Source organism: Chiloscyllium plagiosum, unplaced genomic scaffold (assembly GCF_037043375.1).
Source record: "Chiloscyllium plagiosum isolate Xiang-an unplaced genomic scaffold, Cpla_swu_hap1 HiC_scaffold_15, whole genome shotgun sequence".
In the NCBI taxonomy this organism is placed as follows: domain Eukaryota; kingdom Metazoa; phylum Chordata; class Chondrichthyes; order Orectolobiformes; family Hemiscylliidae; genus Chiloscyllium; species Chiloscyllium plagiosum.
In genome coordinates, this window is record NW_028270153.1 from 48,390,728 (window position 1) to 48,412,549 (window position 21,822).

General features: G+C 37.7%; 1 protein-coding gene and 1 long non-coding RNA gene across 9 annotated transcripts in view; one reads left to right on the forward strand and one right to left on the reverse strand.

Moving 5' to 3' along the window:
* The window catches only part of LOC148147652 (uncharacterized), a 287,296-nt gene extending 284,595 nt beyond the window's left edge, over positions 1 to 2,701 (reverse strand). For 2 of the 3 annotated variants that reach the window (XR_015759605.1, XR_015759604.1), the window contains exon 1: positions 2,568 to 2,701. This is a non-coding gene — a long non-coding RNA (uncharacterized LOC148147652). The remainder of the gene's footprint in view (positions 1 to 2,567) is intronic. The other variant, XR_015759603.1, reaches the window with a different exon arrangement.
* znf217 (zinc finger protein 217) overlaps positions 2,688 to 21,822 on the forward strand; it is a 76,486-nt gene continuing 57,351 nt past the window's right edge. For 2 of the 6 annotated variants that reach the window (XM_087994940.1, XM_087994944.1), the window contains exons 1-2: positions 2,688 to 2,794; positions 12,820 to 12,920. The gene's annotated coding sequence lies outside the window, so the exon portion shown is untranslated. The other 4 variants (XM_043710233.2, XM_087994941.1, XM_087994943.1 and 1 more) reach the window with 4 other exon arrangements.

Consider the following 21,822-nt stretch of genomic DNA (forward strand, 5'->3'; position numbering starts at 1 on the left):
ATAGAACATCCCAGGTGCCCTCCTTCTTCAAAGACTGCAATTTCCCCTTTCATTTGGTTGACGATACCCTCCAGTGCATCTCCTCCGCTTTATGCACCTCCGCCCTTGAACCCCACCCCTGCAATCGCAACAAGGACAGAACCCCCCCGGTCCTCACCTTCCAACCAACTAACCTCCGGATACATCGCATTATCCTCTGCCATTTCCGTCACCTGTAATCAGACCCCCACCATCAAGGATATCGTCTCTCCTCACCCCATCTATGTTCTGGAGAGACCATTCCCTCCGCGCCCCCTACCAACACACCCTCTACTCCTGGACCTTCCCCTACCACCCCAAGAAGTGTAAAACCTGCACCCACACCTTCCCCCTTACCTCTGTCCAAGGCCCTAAAGGATCCTTCCACATCCAACAGAGATTTATCTGTACTTCCATACACATCATCTCCTGTATCTGTAGCTCCCGATGTGGTCTCCTCTACATTGGAGAGACAGGATGCCAACTTGTGGGACATTCCAGAGAACATCTCTGGGACACACGCTTTAAACAACCCCACCGCCCTGTGGCCAAATACTTTAATTTGCCCTACCACTCCACCAAGGATATGAAGTCCTGGGCCTCCTCCATCGCCAAACCTTAACCACCCAACACCTGGAGGAAGAATGCCTCATCTTCCACCTTGGGACCCTCCAACCACATGGGATCAACGTGGATTTCACCAGTTTCCTCATTTCCCCATCCCAGATCCAAACTTCCAAATTGGCACTGCCCTCTTGAACTGTCTTAGCTGTCCATCTTCTTTTCCACCTATCCCCTCCACCCTCCTGTCTGACCTATCACCTTCACCCCCATCTTTATCTACCTATCGCATTCCTAGCTACCTTCCCACCAGCTCCACCCCCTCCCATTTATCTCTCCGCCCCTGGGCCACAAACCTCTTCCTGAATGAAGGACTTATGCTCGTTGATTCTCCTGCTCCTCGGATGCTACCTGACTGGCTGTACTTTTCCAGCAACACACTCCCCATTCTTTATTGTCTGCTTTAATAGATGTGCCCGAGACATTTGATTTTTAGTTATAATGACAGTGGCTTAAAATTTTAAGGAAGGGTTCATAACAGTAGTTGGAGATACAAGCTCCAACAGCAAAACTGAAATCAGAATACTCAATAAAAAACAGAATTAAAAGGTTTTAATGTGTATGTTGAATTCTGGGTGAGAGTTTGACAGAGGTAACTCGCCTCTGGGGTTTAGATCACCCAATGACACACTTCAGTTGTATGCGCACAAACTATGGCAAAAAGATGTGTACATGATACAGCACATCTTCACATATTTTATGTTCTTTTTATAGATGTGTACACATACATTCATTAGAACAAAAACAAGCAAATGTTGTGAGAGAAAATGTCTTGTAATAATTAATCTTATAATATAAGCCTTTAAATAATCACTTTGTGGAACATCTAACAAAAAAAGTAAAAATTATTTTCATGATTATCCTTGTAAAACAAATAGCTGAAAACCAATTCATTAAAAAATGAATTCAATGCTGTTATGTAACAAGACAATTCTGTTGAATATTACAATCAAATGAGTGTCAGCAGGCAAATCAACTGCAGAACCACACTGAAAACAATGCCTTAAACACCCATGATTTTCTCTTCCCTAATGCAAGGGCAATGAAATTAATTTTAATACCTCTCCAACGAAGATCCTTGAACTCAAAAAGGACAGTTAACAGATTCTGCACAGATTTAATTGTTAATTGAATTAAATTTGCTGAGTTTGTTTTAATCTCTATATCCTAAATGTTAAATACATTTTAAGTAACATTAGCAAACATAGATGCATTCTCAGGGTGAAGCTGAAGACATACCGAAAATGCTTTTTCTCAATTGAGAATTATAGAAGTTTTGTGAAACAATAAAGTCGATTGAAATGTATCCTACCACCTTTGTCTATCAACAAAATCAGGCCAATCATCACAGAAAATATGATCTGATGATCATTTAATCTGTTTGCAGTTTAATCATTTGTATATGTAGTGTTTTCATGTGAAAATGGAATAATGTCCATATTACTCCAAAACTTATTGTAACAATATAATTGTATGTCTAATATGTTGTACACCTTCCGACTGCTTTGGTGATATTTTCCATACTTTCTCTGAATATCATTTGCGTTGTGATCATTCACAGATTTTTATTGCAAGGCCTAAGCAGCTTGGAGTCTGAAATCAGATAAAAAAGTATAGTGGAGATCCAAAATTGAACGTAGAAAGAGGCAAATTTTGGGATTGGAGGAGATGGAATAGAAAAATGCCAAATCTGTATAGAGCAGAAGCAACAGAAAGTGAATTTAAAAGCTTTAGTACAGCACATGAGTTCCTAAAGAACACAGACTAAACATGGAATGTCAATACCATCATTCCTGATGCCCACGTAGAAGAAAAAGTTTCTAAACAAACTTTGTGAAGAGGAGAACAAAAATGAAAAGTTGGCTGGACTCATGAAGGGGCTGTCCCTCCGAGGCACGGAAAAGTGAGAGAGAGGAAAGAGCACTTACATATCTGGTGGATCCTCGGGGGCGCGCTCGACGGGAATGGGCGCGCGCACACACTTTTTTGGAGGCGCGGGCACGAGGAGAGGTGGACACGTGACGCTGAGGATGGTGTGTGTTGGGGGAGTTGGTGAGTGAGCGAGCGAGGCAGGCAGTCTGAGTACCGGAGTGTTGTCGGGGAATAGGAAGCGAGTAGTGCACGGAGGCTGTACCTAGAGCGCTGGCAGCGCCAGGTAGGAACGCAGCTCGGCGTAAGGAGATGAGTCAATCAATAACCACATAGGGTTAGAATAAAGGGCTTCGGAGAATGAGTGCAAACACAACAGGACAGTGAGAGGCAGGTCAGTCGCAGGGAGGAGCGGGTGTGTGTATATTTTTTATATATATATATATATATATAGACTGTAGTCTTGTTTGTGGTACTTAACAGAATTCGTGGATTTGTTGAAACTTGCTTTGGTATTTTTATTAAAGTGAGGCTTTTTTTTTTGTTTGTCGTCCATCGCTGTTGTTGCAAGACACTATGATTCGAAAGGTCGTCCTCGCCTGATGAAACGGGTACTTTTGGTGCCCTACTCAATGCAAACACATCAATAACGGCTCTAAACAGAAAAGTCGGGGGGTAGGTAGTGGGTGTGAAATAAAGTCAACGGAAGATTCGGCTTCACGTACAGAAATCATCTATGGTTTTTGTTTCCTCTATTATTGTAGAGGTGCAAAACAAATCGGAACTTTTAAAATTAGAAAGAAAGACCAGGTCAGAGCCGGCAGCGTTCTGCTCCTTGTGTAAAAGAGAGAGAGATAATGAGAGGTAGAGTTTAAGATGAAGGGAATTTTAACTGAACTGCGGCTTGAAGCTCTGGGGCTGGCTTGTTAGTCATTATGAAAGTTCATTGATCGCTGTCAGTTTCTTTTTGTTTCGTTTGGGTTGTGTTTAGGTCCTCAGTGGGCGATGTTTTGTCCGCGATACAGATTGTATATGGCGATCAATACATCAACCACAAACGAATAACTTTTAGTTCCAGATTTCTTTTTGATTGTTTTTTTTTCCTGTGGGGTGGGGGTGGGGAGGCTGGTGGTGAATTTAACGGGGCGTTCCATTTATTAATTGCTTCCATATCGTATGGTGACGATTGCTTTAAGTTGTTCCCCGTTTTTGGGGTTCTTCAGGGTATTATTGTTTTTTTAAAATATCAGAATAACGTCGAACTTTTATTTTCCAAAGCAGTTGGACTGAAGATTGTCCTCACACACTTCGTTTTTATTCTAATCAGCAACTCCCGGATCACATGGTCCAGGATTATGTTGATTGTTGGTCGTTTACTTGTGAAGATTTTTTTCAAAGAACTTTTTAAGTGGCTTTTTAAAATATATGTATAAAGGATCTCTTAAATAGTATCTAAGAATTCGGTTGAAAATCGAAGGTTATTCAGACTTTATCTGCTTGAAGCAGGCAGTGACTTGCTGACTAATACCATGACGGTATGGTTGGGGGTTGTGTTAGAGAAAAGGTATCAAGCACAATGACATGACAATAGCCTGAATGCCTTCACGCCATGTTTAGACATGTGTGCTGAAAGTCCCTTTTGAACTGAATTGTAGTTCCCCCCCCCCCCCCCCGTAATGAGGAAAAACGTATAGAGGTATTTAAAAGTACTCTCATTAGCCCTACTTGGTAGAATGTAACTTATTGCCAAATACTTGTATGTTGCAAAAAAAAGTCTCCATATTTCTTTTGTTCATTCTTGGTTGCCTTGTAAGAATAGAAACTCTGCTTTAGAATGTTAAACCATTGAAATAACTTTTTCATTTAGTTTTATTTTCAGTTCTGTAATTAACTTGTTTAAAACAATGCATGATGGAAGATACCTTTTGAATTGTAATTTGTACTTGTCCGATTCAATACTGGGGAATAGAAACAAAAAGTATTTACATTTTCATAATAATAGAAATTATTATTTTCAAAAAAAACTTACTTCAAGCACAGAACTAATAGGTTATTTCAGAACACATTTCACCTTAAACCAAAGGGCTATGTTGTGAATTGTGCTAATAGTTAGTTACTAATTGACTGATTTGAAACCAGGACTGCTGGACAAACAAGGAATAAAGTACTTGATCAAACTTACCTGAAATGAGAGACTAGAAAAGTTGCAAATAAGTTGCATTTATTTATTTTTTCTTACTTTTGTCTCTGCAACCTTGATTGGAACTTTTAGTCTTTTTAACAAAGGTCAGTGGCAGCTGGTTGGCTCTCCTTCAGGGACTGAATGTTTTTGAAAATGTCTCAAGGTTGACTTTTTTTGTGTACTTTTTGCAATTGGCTTGCTTGATGTGTTTAATTGAAATGTTTGTTTTAGGAATAGTGGGTTGAGATTTCAAAACTGTACTTGATTGCTGACTGCACACATGCAGTACAGATGAAAGAGCTATCAAATAACCCAAATGGCATTCAATGGTTTTATGTTCAAATTTTACATATTTAGGCTATATACTTCTATCTTCATATCAAACTAAAATGACTTGGACCAGATAATTTGGTGTTTAAATATAGAGAATATAATTCCTAGGATTATTTCAGTGATTCCATGAATGAAAATGAGCTGTTTGGTGATTTAAAAGGACCTTTGGCTACTTAATGCTTGGTTAAGGTTTTGCAATATATAAACTTCAGCTTTTGATCAGCACTCTGTTGCATACCAGTTCTTCAAGGAGTTATGTCAATTTAAAATCTCATTTAAACATAATCAAAGGAACTTTAAATGTGATATCTTGCAGTACTATTAGTTAAAAATAAATTGGATGCGAGCAGCTGTAAGGATTTTAAATAATCATAATTGTGCAGTGAGAAAGTGTACCAGGAAGTGAAAAACAGTCTTTATCTTGTGGATTCAGTCATGTGTAACACAAAAATGGTAAAGCCTTTTGTCCCTAAAATGGTATAGCTTTTCCATTTCCTTTTTTTAATGACTTAACATTTCTGTATATCCCCTTTTCAACATGTGTAGAGGAAGTTCTTGGGCACTTAGTTTCTGATAGTAATGCTTCGTTAGGCTACATACAGAAGGCAACAGGATTTTATAAGCAAGCATGTTATGTATTGTATTCATTCTCAACTGTATTTCGGGGAAGGGGGGAAATATTTCAGATAGTCATAAATTCTCTTCCTTGCCACCACCCCAACTCTAAAGTTGCTGACTTTTTCCAGTATGATTCATTGATCAAGGAAGTTCTGCATTTGTTTATCATAATGTTGAAACTGAGATCCTCCACAGGCAGAATAATGATCACAGCAGCACTATTGTTTCAGAAACCCTGGAAAAACCTGAACCTTGTATATGGTGGGGAATTGAAATGTTGGCTCTTTTTGGCAGTTCAGAATGAAATTCAGTTGGCCACTAATCTTTGTTTAACTGTGATCCTTTTGCATTGTTCAAAGCTTTGCAATTTGAGATGGGTTTTTTTTAGATGAAATATAGCAGAACAACTTTTAATCTTATGTCAGCTACGTATGGTTGCACAGCAAAGATCCAACTCTTTTTGTGTTTTTTATGTTCGCTTCTTACAAGTTCAGTGTAAATATAAATTCCTGGTGTTCTGCTGAGAAGTACTATTTTACAATTGAGAAATTAAAGCTCCTAAAATGATCTGAGTCATAAAGCAGAATGCAGTTCAGTATGGTAAGCAAAGTTTGCTTTCTGTTGTGTGGTTTTATATGCTCTTTTTCAGTCTGGGTTTTGTTACTGTATCCAAGTACAGTTGATTTTGTAATGCCTTGTAGCAAATACTTTGAAACAGCAATCAGCTTTTGTTGAAGGTGAGACTTGTAAAAGAGTCAGGAATGTGTGGAATCAATTTTACTGCTTGTTAAAGTGCAGTTCTTTTATTTGAGGATGATTTGCTTATAAATGAAGAAAAAAGTTGTGCAACCTGATTAAAGGATTGTGTTTGAAAGTAAATGCTTTCTGTCTGACACCTTGATTTTCATATTTTATTATACAAGAAAGAAATTTCTGAATTGCCTGATTTGTGCATGCTATTATTTAGTGGGTTGCTTTGTATAAGTAGAAGCGGTTACTAGGCTAGTGGCTGTTTCCCACCCTTCCTTTCAGAGCTGATTTTGATATACAGGCAGCCTCTTGTGTTGTGCCGTTAAACTAAAAGCCACATCTGTCCTTTGCATTAGGCATGTCGGACTGCCTGTTGGGCTTGTGGATTGTGACCTTGATGACTTATCTAAATTTTCAATAAATGTACAAAGTCTTTACTGGATATAGATTGCATTGATATTTGTATAACACATATCCTGTACCACATCGGGTTGTTGGACTTAAACAGTTCCTTAAATTAGAGACCTAGACTATTATCTTTTAACAGCCCTAGATCATGTTGTGTAGCACTATGTCTATAAGAAGTTGGTGCATGGTTGTGATATGTTATTACTTTGTGCTAGTTCACCTTGTACTATGTGTTCCAGTTGATTTTTGCTTTAATAACTTTTTCAAAAAATGTGTCCATTTAGTATTTTAGCTGCCAGCAGATTGAAAGAGCAACTGATAAATGTGCAGTGAGTGCAATATGCCTGTAATGTTAAACTCAGAAGATTTGGGTGGTTGAGCTTCTGCTGTGTAACTACTGTGCTTCTAATTTTTTGTGGATAAAACAATAGGAAATTTATATCACAGACAAGAAGAAACCCCACCCACCTATTATTGTATTAGGTAAAATGATTTGTGTAAACTCCATACAGGTTGAACAAGAGCCCATTAAACTAATTGCTTAAAATGTTTTTTAAAGAAATTCTCCTCTAATGTGCAATAAAATGCAAATGTTCAATTTTGCTTATGACTTTCTCCCCTAAGAAGTTGCAATGGGTGGTAGAATGTTTTGAAGGTGAACAGGAGTGTGCCAGATTCTCTGCAGGTTACCTATATAGTACAAACAAGTGTGAATTGCATGTAGTTTTAAGAGTCATTCTAATTCCATCTTGCCATTTTAAGAAAAGGAGTGTGATACATGCCATCCAGTACTTAAAATATTCAATAGCAATAGTGGATACTCCTCCCAATAGCTCATTTGATAAAGCTACTGTATAATTGTGCCAAACAGAGTTGGGATTAAGCCATTCTGATCTAATTTGGTTTTCAGAATTTTCATTGAGGTTCTTTATTCTATTAGACACTTGTTTGTGTATGTGCTGAATTGGCTGGGATCAGCTAATTCAGTACAGGCAAAAACAAGGTGACTATAAAAGTGCTTAATTGCCCTCTGCGTCCTTGGATTAAGGAGGGAAATTCAAGTTTTTTTTTATTTCTGATGATGTCCAATGATCCTCAGTGGAAGGTATACATTTTATGGGTGTTGGGCGAGGAGCGGGATTTTACTGAACTATAGTACTTCAAAAAGTTGTTAGTGAATGCCCCAGACCCCAAAAGAAATTGATGCTTTCAGAAGGGAGGAATGGATTGTGATGAAAAATTGGCAAACTAAAATTGGTGAGCTGAAGTTTTATTTATGCTTCGCTCCCTTTTGAAACAAGTTCCTGGAAATGGGTGAAATATTTCCAGTAAAACTTAATCAAACAAAACATGATATCTAAATCCTCTGTGATGCAGTTACTTGCAAATGGGGAGTTTTAAGAATAGAGAGCAACTAAAAATAAATAGAAAAGGTTAGTCAGTGGTGTAGTTTTATTTAAGCATCCAATTTTTTTTTCAGTTGAAATGTGTAGTAGTTTTTATGTCCAGTGACCATTATATTTCCCCACCTCTCATGAATGATGCCATCTTCAGAAATGCAATTTGCCTCAGGCAACAAATGTTAGTCTTGCCAGCAATACCCATCTCCCATGAAAGAACTTTTAAAAAGCTAATTTAAATAACACCATTGTATCCTGTCCTGCAGTAGTACCAGTGATGTTTATTAGTAAGCACCAGCAGTACAAACTTAACCCATTTTGAATTCTTCTATCATACAAATGATAATATCGAAACGTGAAATGCTAAGGGCTTATAGTGCAATCATCATCACTTGGTTCAAAAAAGGAACTGGTCAAACAAAAGCCTCAAACAAGCCTCCCATGAGCAGCCACCTAAGTGTTTAATATAAAACCGTCTGCGAAGTAAACTTCTTGTGTCATCATAAATCTATAGCTCCATATCTACCATTTTATTGTACAATATATAAAAGAGAACCAAAATGAGCTGTGTACATATTCTACATCAAACAGATTTAGTGTATTTCCTCCGTTTGAATATCATCACTTTTCTTTTGTGTAGATATGAGCAGTAAAGCTGCAGATGTGACCACAGTGTTGTAGCAGATGTCAGGAGACTTTTTTTTTTCTCAAATTAAATATCACTAAACCAGTAAATGCTAATATTTTTGAACCTTTTTTAAGTATTGCAAAATCTCATCCGTTTGCATCACAACTGAATAAAGCTGGCATGGTAGCTTTAGGTTACTTAAACTTCCCTTACTGCCTTGATAGCAACTTCCTCTCCTATCCTTTGATCTTCACTTTCAAATATTGTAACATTTATAACATTTTTTTTTCTGCCTATGTGTAATAGCTTGCTCCCTCAGATTGGATTCTCTTTGCAGCTTTGTAATATTTTTACAATCAGTATGCGCTATATACAAAAGCTATAATCCTTTTTCGTAACAGTTAGAAACCTTGATGAGGATATATTAATGGTGATTATGATGGGTAGAGTGAGACCTTCCTGCAAAGACAGTAATAATTTCCTAGGAAATGATAAGCATTCTAGCCAGTTCTTTTTAAAGAGCTTTTTTCCATGATAGATTTTTTTTAGATTTCAATATTCTTAAATGAGCAAGAGAACTAAGTTTTTTTTTAAGTTTACAGTGAATCAACAATTCAAGCTTGTTCTCAGATATTATTCTGAAATTAGTTTTTGTGCTGTGTCCTGACCTCAATGTGTTTACTTGCTCACAACGGAGTAAGAGTCCCATAAGCTCTGTTCATTCTGGCAACTCACTTAATGATTGTTATCTACTATGAAAGCTTGTGCATCAATACTGGCAAACTATTTCATCATGGAGTATATTACAATGAAGCTTAATTTTTTTTTAAAAGATTCCATCCTCTCCTGATGTTCATAAAAGTGTAGTAAGAGGAGGAATAGTTGGGTCACAGTCTGGAGTTGTGACCCTGGTTAATTCTTTCCCTTAAGGAAGCTGATTGCTGCATTCCTACCACATCAGTTGAGAAACAGACTTATGATATCCAGGGTATTGAATGATAAGTCATCTTCTCTGTCTGAATAAACTCATTGACTTCATATAAGCTCATTCAATCCGTATAAATTTAAGTTATTGGATAGTGCTCAATAGCATTACACCTGATAGGGCAGTATATCTGTAATACCTGTATAGTAATTTACTTCTATGTGTGAAAAATAATTTGTGGACATGTGTAGGTGTTGTCCATTTAACAAGTTTCTAATTTTGTTTCCATGGTATGTTGGAATCTCTGTCAAGGCCAGCATTTGTTGCCCATCCCTAATAACTTGTGCTGAATGCAAATTTGGTACAAGAGCATATTAAGCTGCTATGTTCACTGTTAATTCTGTTCTTTGTTCAATGCATTCTTAACCAGTATTAAACTTGTGTGCGCCTTGGTAATTTGGACCCTACATTCAGCAGAATCACAAATGGTTGGAGATTTAACAGTCAAAGTAGTTTAATCACTGTACATATTTGGGAGGTAACTTTTAAAAATATGAAAGTTTAAGCTGTTCTTAAGCAGTTATCTCTACTAATTGCTCTGCCTTTTAAAACTGTTAGATTTGGTTACAATGTAAGAAGGAGTGACAGTATTTTTTTTCAAGGTTGAACCACTTGAAAAATGTTTTTTAGAAAAACGTATCTGGCCTTTGATGTATATCCTACCAGTCAGCTTTTTCAATGAGGTGTTTGTCACTGAGAGGATGTATTGTTTGGGGTATGTTGCAAAATTGTAAAAACTTTGAGTTATACTGGGCACAAAATGGTAACGAATCTGTAGAGTTATTTACTATAGAGGGCTGAAGTGGTTGGGTTATTAAGTACATTCAAGGCTGAGATAGGCTGATAGGAATAATGAGAAAAGTGGGGTTGATTATCAGATCAGCCACGATCTCATTGAATGGCAGAGTAGACTCGATGGGCTAAATTCTGTTTCTCTACTTTTGCATCTTTATGGTCTCTTTCAGATTGCATTGATTTGTGACACATGCTGGTACTGTTGTGGGAGTGCCAATCTTTATTGGTTCATAGGCAGCAAAGTCTTAACAAGAAGAAAAAGGTTATAGGACCGCTTTACATTTGTGCTGTATCAAAACCACTGGAACTGAAATATTGGGCTCAAGCTACTTATGGCCAGGGTGTGATTCCTCTTTCTCTTTTCCCATCTCCCCACCAGATGTGATTTTTGAATATCTAGCACACAAGGGCCACAGCTCAGTCATAATGCAAGTATAGGATTTGTGCTACACTATTGGCCTTGTTAATAGTTGACTATCATAAAATGATACAGTATATCATTATTAGTACGCTTTTACTCTTTAATATCCTGAGCTATCTTCAACCTCCTGTTAAGAATTGGGAGTAACCAGATTATAGTTGGGGCTATAGGGATTTGTTTGAGATTGAGGTGGAGAATTGCTCCATTATTGATGCAATTATTGTAATATGTTCAGTTGTGTGGTTGAAGGAAGAACAGTGAACAAAATGGCTCAAATTGTATTCTGAAACAAATTATCGTGGCATTTGTGCAAAGGCAGTACTGAACTCAGCAAGATTTGCACAGAACAAATCATTGCAGTTTTTAATTTATTTTATGCATTGTCTTCAATATGAAACAAGCAGAATAGGCTTATAATCTGAAGAAACAGAACTTAGCAAAATGGGAATGTTAGATCTGGAAAAAAACTTAAAACTAACAACTTTGGGAGTTAGTTTTGTGGATGGATTTTTTTCTCTTTTTTTGGCTAATTTGTCTGAATTTCACAATGCAGTCTAAATGTTTATAGTGATAGTGTGAACAATAATGCCGTTTGAAAATCAAAATACTATTGAATTATTGAGCCACCAGGTGAAACTTCCACATGATGTGATACCAAAAAAAATGGCTACTAAATTTGGTCCCCGTTCTAAGATTCAGTAAGGAACTCTTTGCAACAAAAACACAACAATGTGATGTCTTGGATCCTTTGGCATTTAACTAGGACAGGAGTGAGGAATCATTGTGAGGGGCAAGCATGAAATAGACAAGTTTTTTACTCGTGTGGTGGGTAGAGAAGTGCAGTTGGTTGGGATGCTGTCTACAGTCTAGCTTGCTGATACCTGACAGTATTGATCATAATGGGATCATATTGTGCATGTGGTTTTCATTGAGAGTTTTAGGTGGGAGTTACTTTTGCAAGGCTAAATCAAGGTAGCTTAGATGCAAAAATGTTTTTAGAAGTTCTTCTAGGGTGTAGAATCTTGCTCCTTCTAATATGTGTCAGCATGATGGGAGTTGAGCAATACTGAGATTTTTGATAACTTGCACAATATTGAAAATCTGACCAGTATAACAAGAGAAGTAAATTCCCTCGTTTTCTTCTTTTTCCCCCTTAAGGTGTTGATGCATGTACTTTGTTAGGTTGCAATTTCAAGAATGCTATTAATAATTCTCTAATGCCTTGCTTGAATGAGTATTCCTCCCAAATTCATTTTGGAAGAGAGGCATGTATCTCAGCTATACACCTGCTCATGCAATTGCCATCACTGTCACCATTACCATCACCAATGCTGGCTGTGCACATTGAGAATTTATTTTGAGCCGGTGTTGGTTTATGTGGCTAAGTATCTCGTACATTTTATTTGTGTGCATCAGAATTGTTGCAAATATAGAATACATGAGTGCACTTAATTTTATATATCAATGAGGATAATAGTTGAAGATTACCAAGAGCTCTTAATTTTCTGGTGAGTTGTGAAATGACCAATAGCATGATTGGGTAACTCATTTTATTTTGGTCAAACATTCAGAATTTTCTTCATTTTATTGCTTTGAATATTAGACTTTGAATAAATGTAATGCTTGCATGTTGCAATGTGTAATCAGTGCAATGATTCACATGTTTATCATTGGTGCAAACGCACTAACCTAGATGTAGCACATTTTATGGATGCACTTTCTCATTATAATATGTTGCATGAGGGTGTGGCACCTGTCTAACCAGTCGTGTGTATTTTTTTGATTTGAAAGGTAATTGGTGCCTGTTTAGGAAATATTCATGGACACACAGCTGAAGTTAACTCCTCCCTGAATATTGACAGAAATTGAATTTGAATCCAGAGTTGAAACTGGTGAGTCTGATTTATAAAGGTTTAAAACGCAATAAATACTGTTTTCTCTCCTGCGTTTGGTGATTATAATCAGTCAGGCCTAGCCTGTATATCTGCATTCATGCCAATTTGGCTTTAATTTACAAGGAAGTGTGCTTTTGAAATACAGAAAGGTATTTATTTTATTTCCTTCTTTCCCCTTGTCCCAATAACTTGTATGCAGACATGTAACATGTTCAACTGACTGAGTTTACATCTTAGTTCTGATCAGTGGGTTGATTTGCAAGGCTAGTTATGAGGTTGGTTTTTAAAAAAGATCTAACACTTGTTCTTTGGTACAGTTTTAATTAATTAAGGTAAAGACCCAGGTAATGTTCTGGGGACGTGAGTTCAAATCCTGCCACAGCGGATGGTGGCATTTGAATTCAATTAAAAAAAAAATCAAATCTGGCATGAAGAGTCTAATGGTGACCATGAAATAATTGTCGATTGTCAGGAAAACCCATCTGGTTCACTAAGCCCATCCATACCTGCTCTGATCTACATGTGACTCCTGACCCACAGCAAAGTAGTTGATTCTCAATTAGAGATGAGCAATAAATGCTGGCCCAGCCAGCAACACCCACATCCTGTAAATTAATTTTAAAAGGTTTGGTTTTGTGTTGACCAACCTTTCTTCAAACTGTCTGCATGCAGTAATGGTTGCAGTCGTGCTTACCGAAGTTCTCCAGTGTGGTGATGCTACTTATGTTTCTGGCTTCTGTACGCAGCATGCCAGTTTTGAGATGATTGCTGAAGCCAGTGAGAAGGGTTCTGAGGATTTATATAATCAACAAAGTGTACTTCTGTGAGCTACTGACACTATATGATGCTTCTGTAAATTGCAGCCATTAACAGCTGAAGAGTCAGCAAAAACAATGGATACAGTTTCAGGAGATTTCTAGATTCAGTCGAGATTTCTGATATACTGTTACATGATGTACCAGCAGAAGTGACTTTGCACTTCACTCCTTCTTAGGAAGCTAGAATACCAGGAAGTTTGAAGCCTGAATGCTTAAAGTCAGCAGAATGCAGTGTATCTTGTTTAAGACATGACTAGTCTTACAACTGAGTGAAATAAGTCAATCCTCCATTTTATTTTAATTTGTCTTTAATTTCCTTAGGATGACCATTGGGAATTATTAATGGGCTTTAGTCTTTAATACCAAACAGATTATGCTGTATTTTCAGTGCTTGTGTCCATGTGTGAAACAAATTGATATCATATATCTTGTTCTTAACTTTTGGGATTGTATTTAATGTAGGTCTATTGCTAAATACTCCTTGGTGCATGTTGGTCCTTTTTTGTTTGGGCACTTAACTGGAGTATTCTACCATACCGAACAATGGGCTAGTTCCTATCTCTCTGAGAGAATTGTGCAGTATTGGTGCCAGCCCAGATTATTTTCAGCAATTGGAAAAGTTCATGTATATCCTTTCTTGGTAGAAACATGACCTTTTTATATTCTTGGGAATTGGCAAGGCTGGAATTGCCCAATTCTTGTTCTTTGAGCAAGTGATGATTTTAGCTGGTCACTTGCCTTGCTAAGACCACTTTGATGCAAAGTTGCATGTCAACCATTTTGGTCTGGGCCCAAAATTAACATCAATGCCAAACTAGGTCCAAGCATGAGATTTCCATCTCTGGAAGACTGTAATGAAGTAATTAAGATTTTACAACAATCTTTTATGGCATCTATTTAGCGAGTTTTTTTTCTTTACCAAAAATTAGTTAAAATTCCTTGTGGAATTTGAACTCTTGGTAATTGGTGCAGTCTTGGAAAAACTTAACCCTTCCAACAATGTAAGAATGGAAAGCAGATTTAAATTCTACACTTCAATGTTTCAAACTCGCAAAATCTTTTAAGTGGAATAGTACTGGAATAATTGAGTGCTGTTTTTAAATTTATGCATTTTATGCTTCTGCTTGAGAATTGATTGCATTCTCTGTCCTTCATTTGGACTTCTCTTTCCAATTCCTCCTATTTATACTGTATTTGTTGAAAGTAAAATTCAATTTCTAATGGCTCATGTTGAATTTGTCTGCAGTAGTATTAAATGATACAGTTTCTACACTGAGTTAGTTAATTTTAGTTGAGGGTCTTGTGAAAACTCCAAATTGGTTGCTGCCCGAAAGGATGCGACAGATGAGGCAGAGTTCACATGTGATTTATTAGCTAGTGATTTATTTTGCATACATGCATGCTGAATCTGCAGTTGAATTAAGCCATAACAATTTGGAAGCCAAATAACCAGTTGTTAATGGTCACTGTCAGGGTGGAAACTCTATATGTAACTTTTTCTTTCCATCAGCCAATCCCATTGCTGAACACTTTGGTTAATTGTCCCTTTATTGCAATTCATTTAGTCTCATGGAAAAACTAGCTCAGCCAGCAGGTGAGTAATCAGCCGATTTTTACAGAAAGTAGTGATAAATGAGTTGAGAAAAGAATGTTTGATAAAATGCCAGGGAAACAATTTTTTTTTTGCAACTGACTTCTTGTTTTAACCCATTAAAATTGGCTCAATATTTACAATTAGATGTGCAGTCAACTCTTGATAATTTGAAATTACTTTGTTAAACTGAATCATTTAAAATCTTTTCTGTTGGGAAATTGTGAATTTGATTAGTCAAATCCCTTTTTATTAACCACTCAAGTGGAGAGCTGTTCTATAGCTCATCTAGCATAATTGAGTGCACTGAATCCTTCAGAATATTCATTTTTTTGAGACTGGATATTATGCTGTGTATTATTAACACTTTTGAGAAAAATTGTAAGCAGTTTAACCATTTCTTTCAAACAAATAGACAAAGGAATTTTTGAAGCAGATGAACATATTGCATGATACATTTTTATGCCATTTTGGTTTTGAAGTTGTGGCAGGAATTTGGAAACTCATCTAGATTTCACTTAAAAAAAATTAAAATGACTGCTCAGCATAAGAACCTTAAATTCACTCGGTTTCTAAAACGTCATATTTGGGTGTTTGCTCCATTCTCTGTAGTACCTTACTTAATCATTTTCAGGTTTCATGATGCAATTTCTTTACTATGTTACTTAACACTCCCTACACTCAGTAAATGTTTTCTAATCAACCTGTTCAGTGATGTTATGACATACCTCTAGAGCAGTTGGGATTTGAGCCCAGATTTTCAGGCTCAGATGGGGACAGTACCACTGCGCCATGCACCACCTTCTCTATAATTTATATACTTGTACACTCTCGATGGTCTGGATTTGAAAGGCTTTCCTTTCTGAAACATTTGAGCTGCCTACCTATCCCCACACAATTGTGGGAATCCCCTCATTTCTGCTGCTTGAGTTTTCAAATATCATTCATAGTACAGCAAATCATTGCTGTGTGTGTTGAAGCCATCACAGTGCTCTGTCAGATGGAGAAGTACATGTAGCATGCTGACTTTGCATTGTAGGCTACCCCTGTTTTTTTTAAAATAAAAGATTGTGTTTGATGAAGGAGCAGCATTGTTTTTCTGCAGTTCAGTCCAGAGTTCATTTGGCATGAGGTGTTCGAACTTGTTGTGTAGGCAGGTGTACTGGAGCTCAGTCAGCCATCCAGAGGACTTGAGCTGAAAGAGGACTGCTACCATTGATCCAATTTTTTAATTTGACTAAAATTATAATTTCTTTCTTCAGTAACTAAATAATTAGTGAGCAGTAGGTTACACATCTTTTGTAGTCATATTGCATACTGATTTCATGACCTGATACAAAGTCCAGTGAAACATTGGTGAGTATTTCTTTAAAAGGAACTATTTGACATGTTTACAGCTCAAGTTAATTGGTCATATGATTTTTATCATTGCAACAATTTAGCAGTAACAGCACTGCAGTGTATTGGGAGAATCTTTCTTTCAATGTAAGTCGTTACTTATGCAAATAAACTTGTTCAATATTGCCACATTCTAGTTGCACTGTTCTAAACATTTTTAGAAAAGGTTTTTTAAACCTGAAAGAAGTCAGAATTGATATATTTGCTTTAAGTATTGCATCATATTACTAAACTAGAAAATATAACCACAGATGCAGCCCCAATTACCAATTGCCATAAAACAATTTGGTTTATTTTTTGAACAGTGTATGGCAAGCTTAACTTGGGTAGGAAGGAACAGAACTATCCACTTTTTAAAAACAAATTCAAGGAACTCTCATAGTTGTTGCTGTCATTGTCTAAAGTTTCACACTAAAAGAATTTTGCCAAATGGCGAAGTTTGAAAGGTTTCATAAGAAAGGATGTCAATAAAACACCTCTGGTGGTTATACAATTTGGATTTGGGCACTTATTCTTGAGTCTGTTTGCAAGCTTAGGTTATTTTTGCAGAAATTCTGCAGTGGTAGCAGATTAAGGCGTGATTTAGTGGTACAACCTAGGAGCTGGCTTGCAAGAATTTTTTTAACTAAAATTTTCAATTAACGTTGGACACGATCTGTTTTTGTTAATTTGAACCCAATAGCTTGTTTCAAATGGAGGAAAATGATTTTGTAGCTATGATCTTGAAGACCTGTGGGTTTTCATTTCGGCAGTTTTTCAAATCTGTATGGAGACATGCAAGACCAATTTAAACAGATGTAGCAATGGCCTTTGAGTCATTGTGGTGTTTCTCCCTGTACCTTTGCCATTATTTGGGAAGCACAAAAAAGTGTTCTACTTAAATAAAGTATCAAAAGATTTTATTTCTAGCAATTTTGAGAAATTAACTTTATTTGTAGTTATTTTCTATAGGCCTTTATTTATTTGTCTAAGTCCCAGAATCATTTACATCGTGACTATTTCATCTAATTTTTGTCAAGATTGATGATCCAGCATCTGTGTTTTCATTTTACTGATCTTGCACATCCTGCGCAGGCTTACTGTTCCTTTCATATTCTGCATTAGTTTGCTTTTTGGTGTGGACAAAGCTGTCTTGCTGTCCTGCTGAACAAAAACCTCTTGTTGGTTCACGATTATATGTTGCTTCCCCTGTGGCATTGTCCTTCACCTGGAAGATCTGGCCGTGACTCATCTGTTAAAATGTACTACCATTGTAAGCAGAATAAGGCCTTATGTGACAGCCCTTTTTTAAAAGTGGTACTTCATTTCAGTCAAGACCACTGTATACATGAATGTAGGTTATGTTCAACACACGTTAATCTTCAAAATATGTAAGCCTTGCTTGTCTTATCAGTTGCTTCTACTCTCTATATATGCCAATATCCTTGATGATGTATACAGCCTGGTAACTTGTGCTTCATGCGCTACAATAGTGTTCACTCACCATGCAAGTAACCAAGGTATTTAGACAGTAGATGGATTTACCTGATTTCTTGTTGACAGTCTTGTTGTGATCTCTTGTGAGAAAATAAATGTAAACTTAATGCAGATGTTTTCAGTTGCAAAACAAATAGAATTAGAAAATTTTAGAATCAGAAAATTGATATCCCTCAGAGGTGGCTCAGTGATTAGCACTGCTGCCTCACAGGGTCCCAGGTTCGATTCCAGCCTCTAGCGACCGTCTGTGTGGAGTTTGCACATTCTCCCACTGTCTGCGTGGGTTTCTTCCCACAGTCCAAAGATGTGCAGGTCAGGTGAATTGGCCGTGCTAAATTGCATATAGTGTTAGGTGCATTAGTCAGAGGGAAATGGGTCTGGGTGGGTTACTTTTCAGAAGGTCAGTGTGACTTGTTGGGCCAAAGGGCCTGTTTCCACACTAGGGAATCTAATCTATAATCCGTGTCCTGAGTGGGCATGTTTCAAGTGAACCCACATCTGAGATGTTATGTTTTCTCCATAGACACTGGTTGGCTGGATGGCTGGTTTGCAGCATAGAGTAACGTGAACAGACTGGGTTCAGTTTTTGGTTGGGATTACCCTCGGGACTTGACACTTCCAGCCAGTTCCCTCGGCTGAGAAATGGTGCCTGTCTTGTTAAACCACCACTTGTTGCCTCTGCCTGTGTATGTCATGAAAGAACAGCCCTATGGTCTGGTAAGACCATGGAGGTTTTTACTTTATTACTCACTAGTCTAATGGATAATTTATTTAGGTTTAAAATCAGTGAAGAGGGGAAGTGATAATATGGGAAAAGTGTAAAACACATTTGTACACTTTATTGTGTACAAATGGCATCATACAATAAAAAGTTAGTGAGATTGGACAGACAGCGGTTGTTTTCCTTGCAACAGAGGAGACTGAGAAGGACATGATTGAGATGAATAAAATTTGAGGGGCGTAGGAAGGGAAGATGGGAAGAAACATTTTCTTCTTGTGGGACCAGTGGCCAGGGGGCATAGCTTTGAGGTACAGGGCCAAACGTTTAGAGGAGATGTGAGAGAAAAAAAAATTCCACTAAAGGTGGTGGGAATCTGCAATGCTGGATGAGGCAGAAACCCCTCTTTAGTAGTTAGATGTGTCCTTGCATTGCCAAGGCATATGAGGCTACAGGCTAAGTGCCAGAAAATGATATTAGAATAATTGGGTGGTTGATTTTTGACTGGCTTGGACAGAATGGCCAAAGAATGTTTTTCAGTGCTGTAGTTCTCTGACTCCTTATGACCATGATGTTTGCCTTTTCTGGGAAATGTTGAGGGACGATCAATTGAATTCCAATCAGCTTGAGTTGATTAGCGAGCTTTAGCAAGTTTATTGCAGGCCTCAACACTGGCTACAAGTTTCTGGCAAGTTGGGATACCAATTGGAGGCCTGTAGCTTTTGGGTGTTAAAGACAGTCAGTTAAAGCCTTGGCCTGAGAAAGCAACGGTGACAAGGTAAGTGTTTTTCTTTCTTCTGTATCTTGGGGTGAAGGTTGAGGAAAAGGATTTTCAGAGGGATTGGTCGCTTAGAGGCGAGGGCAGGGTGTTGGCGTTCAGAGGCCGGTTGACCCATTTTGATTTCTATAAATATGCCGTGCCCTTTCTCTTTCCCCCCCCCCCCCCCCTTCCAAATACCTGACAGCCTTCATGGAAGAGAAGGTGAGGATTACAGATGCAGGAGATCAAAGTCAATAAGTGTCTGTCCTATCTGTCCATTTTCCTTCCCACCCATGTGCTCAACCCTATCACTAACACCCCCCCAACTTGATCTACCTATCGCATTCCTAGCTACCTCTTCTCCCCACCCCCTTCCCATTCATCTCTCAGCCCCCTGGGCACCCCCCACATTTCTGAAGAGCTTATGCTTGAAACGTCAACTCTTTCGCTACTCAGATGCTGCCTGACTGGCTGTGTTTTTCCAGCACCACAACTTTTGACATCTGAGTTTTCATGGTTACCCAGCCACCCCCCTCGACTGCGAGAAGGCAGATAATCAGGAAGGTGGTGAGTTGAGTCCCTGGAATGGCTGTTGTATGATCGCCATAAGTCTTGATTGGTGGATTTGAGATCTCAATGGAACTTCTCACCCAGAAATTACTTGGTGAGGTAGAAAAAAGGGGTTGACTACTTCTTCATGAGTAACTTGCCCAATTATCCCCCCCACCCCCAACCTTGACTCCTCCAGCGGAAAAAAAATTAAGTGCTTTTGCAAGCTATCCTCCTGAAGCACTTCACTGCTGAGGCACTGCACTTTTCTCTGAATTAAATGTTATAAATGATTTTGTTTTTTTAAAATTTCAAGAAACCTTTTGAGTTTCATCATCTTGATCTGTTTACCAAACGAGCATCCATAATATCTTATTGGTACAAACATTTTGTATGCGAAGCTTTTAAATCCTATCTGTCACTTGAAACCACACCACACCCTTGTTCGCATTTTTTTTGTTCTTTTTTTTAAAAAGCAAATCTGTCATTTGACAAAAAGATTGATGACTTCCCTCCGCGAGGTAATGTTCACTAGTAATAAAAATCAGATGGTTTTTGAATGAGCTGTCAATGTTAAATTCTGGAGTGTGGCTTTAAACAGGTCTTACTTCCATTTGATATAATAGCTGTTTAAATGACTGATAAAGCTTGGAGCAATTACACTGCCAGCCACTTGTTTTGAATATTAAAACAACTGATTTTTGTAAGGAGCTGCTGATGTCACTGGTCTCTGGCACATGAGTGTCACAGCTGGTAGCAACGTCAGCATAAACTTCCTTGGTTTTCAAAGCTGCCAGGAAAACCTGTTTTTCTTTATTTAGAAAGAGGATCCTGTTTATGTCAAACAGCGTCCAGCAAGGTTTTGGTTGCTGCTGATTTGTGCGAGTGCTGAGTGTTGGGGACAAACAGTGCTGCCATTTTACCAAATAATGCCAATTCAGCGACACACTCAGGGTGAAAACTGTAAATGGAGTATTTGAGCCGAGGACTGTTGAACATTTTAAGAGAAAGTTTTGTCATACTTTCTCAAAAATGTAGTCGTAGGACTTTACGATCAATCCTAATCATAGATCAGCTAAAAGATACATGTGGTAGATTTGCTTCTGCCATTGTTTTTCTTGGTCAGGATCTGCAGGGTCTGCTTGCTCTAGTATGGTAGAGAAAAACCAGGCATAATCACTGTGATACATATTAACTGGGTTTGATGGATGTAGTTATTGAGATCTTTCCCCCTCAATCTTTAATGTTAGGTCTTACTCCTCGAAGGTCCAAAGCTGTTCCCTGCACCAAGTCCATATTACATCATATTGAGTGGTGCTTAAGACACACTTTTGTATTCACATTTTCTGACCCTTGCTGTCTTCAAAAGATGGGCATTGATATCGAATGTTTCCATAAAATACTGATACAAGCATCACCTGTGCTACAAGCAGGTATGATTGTTGAAACTCTGTAGTTTATTGTCTGCATCACTTCTCCAAATGTCTTTTGCACGTGCTGTAAGCCTTCATTTAACATTGACTCAGTTTGTTATTTCCTTTTTACTGTTGGCCAATTAAAATGGCCTCTGTTCTTGTTTAATGCCATAT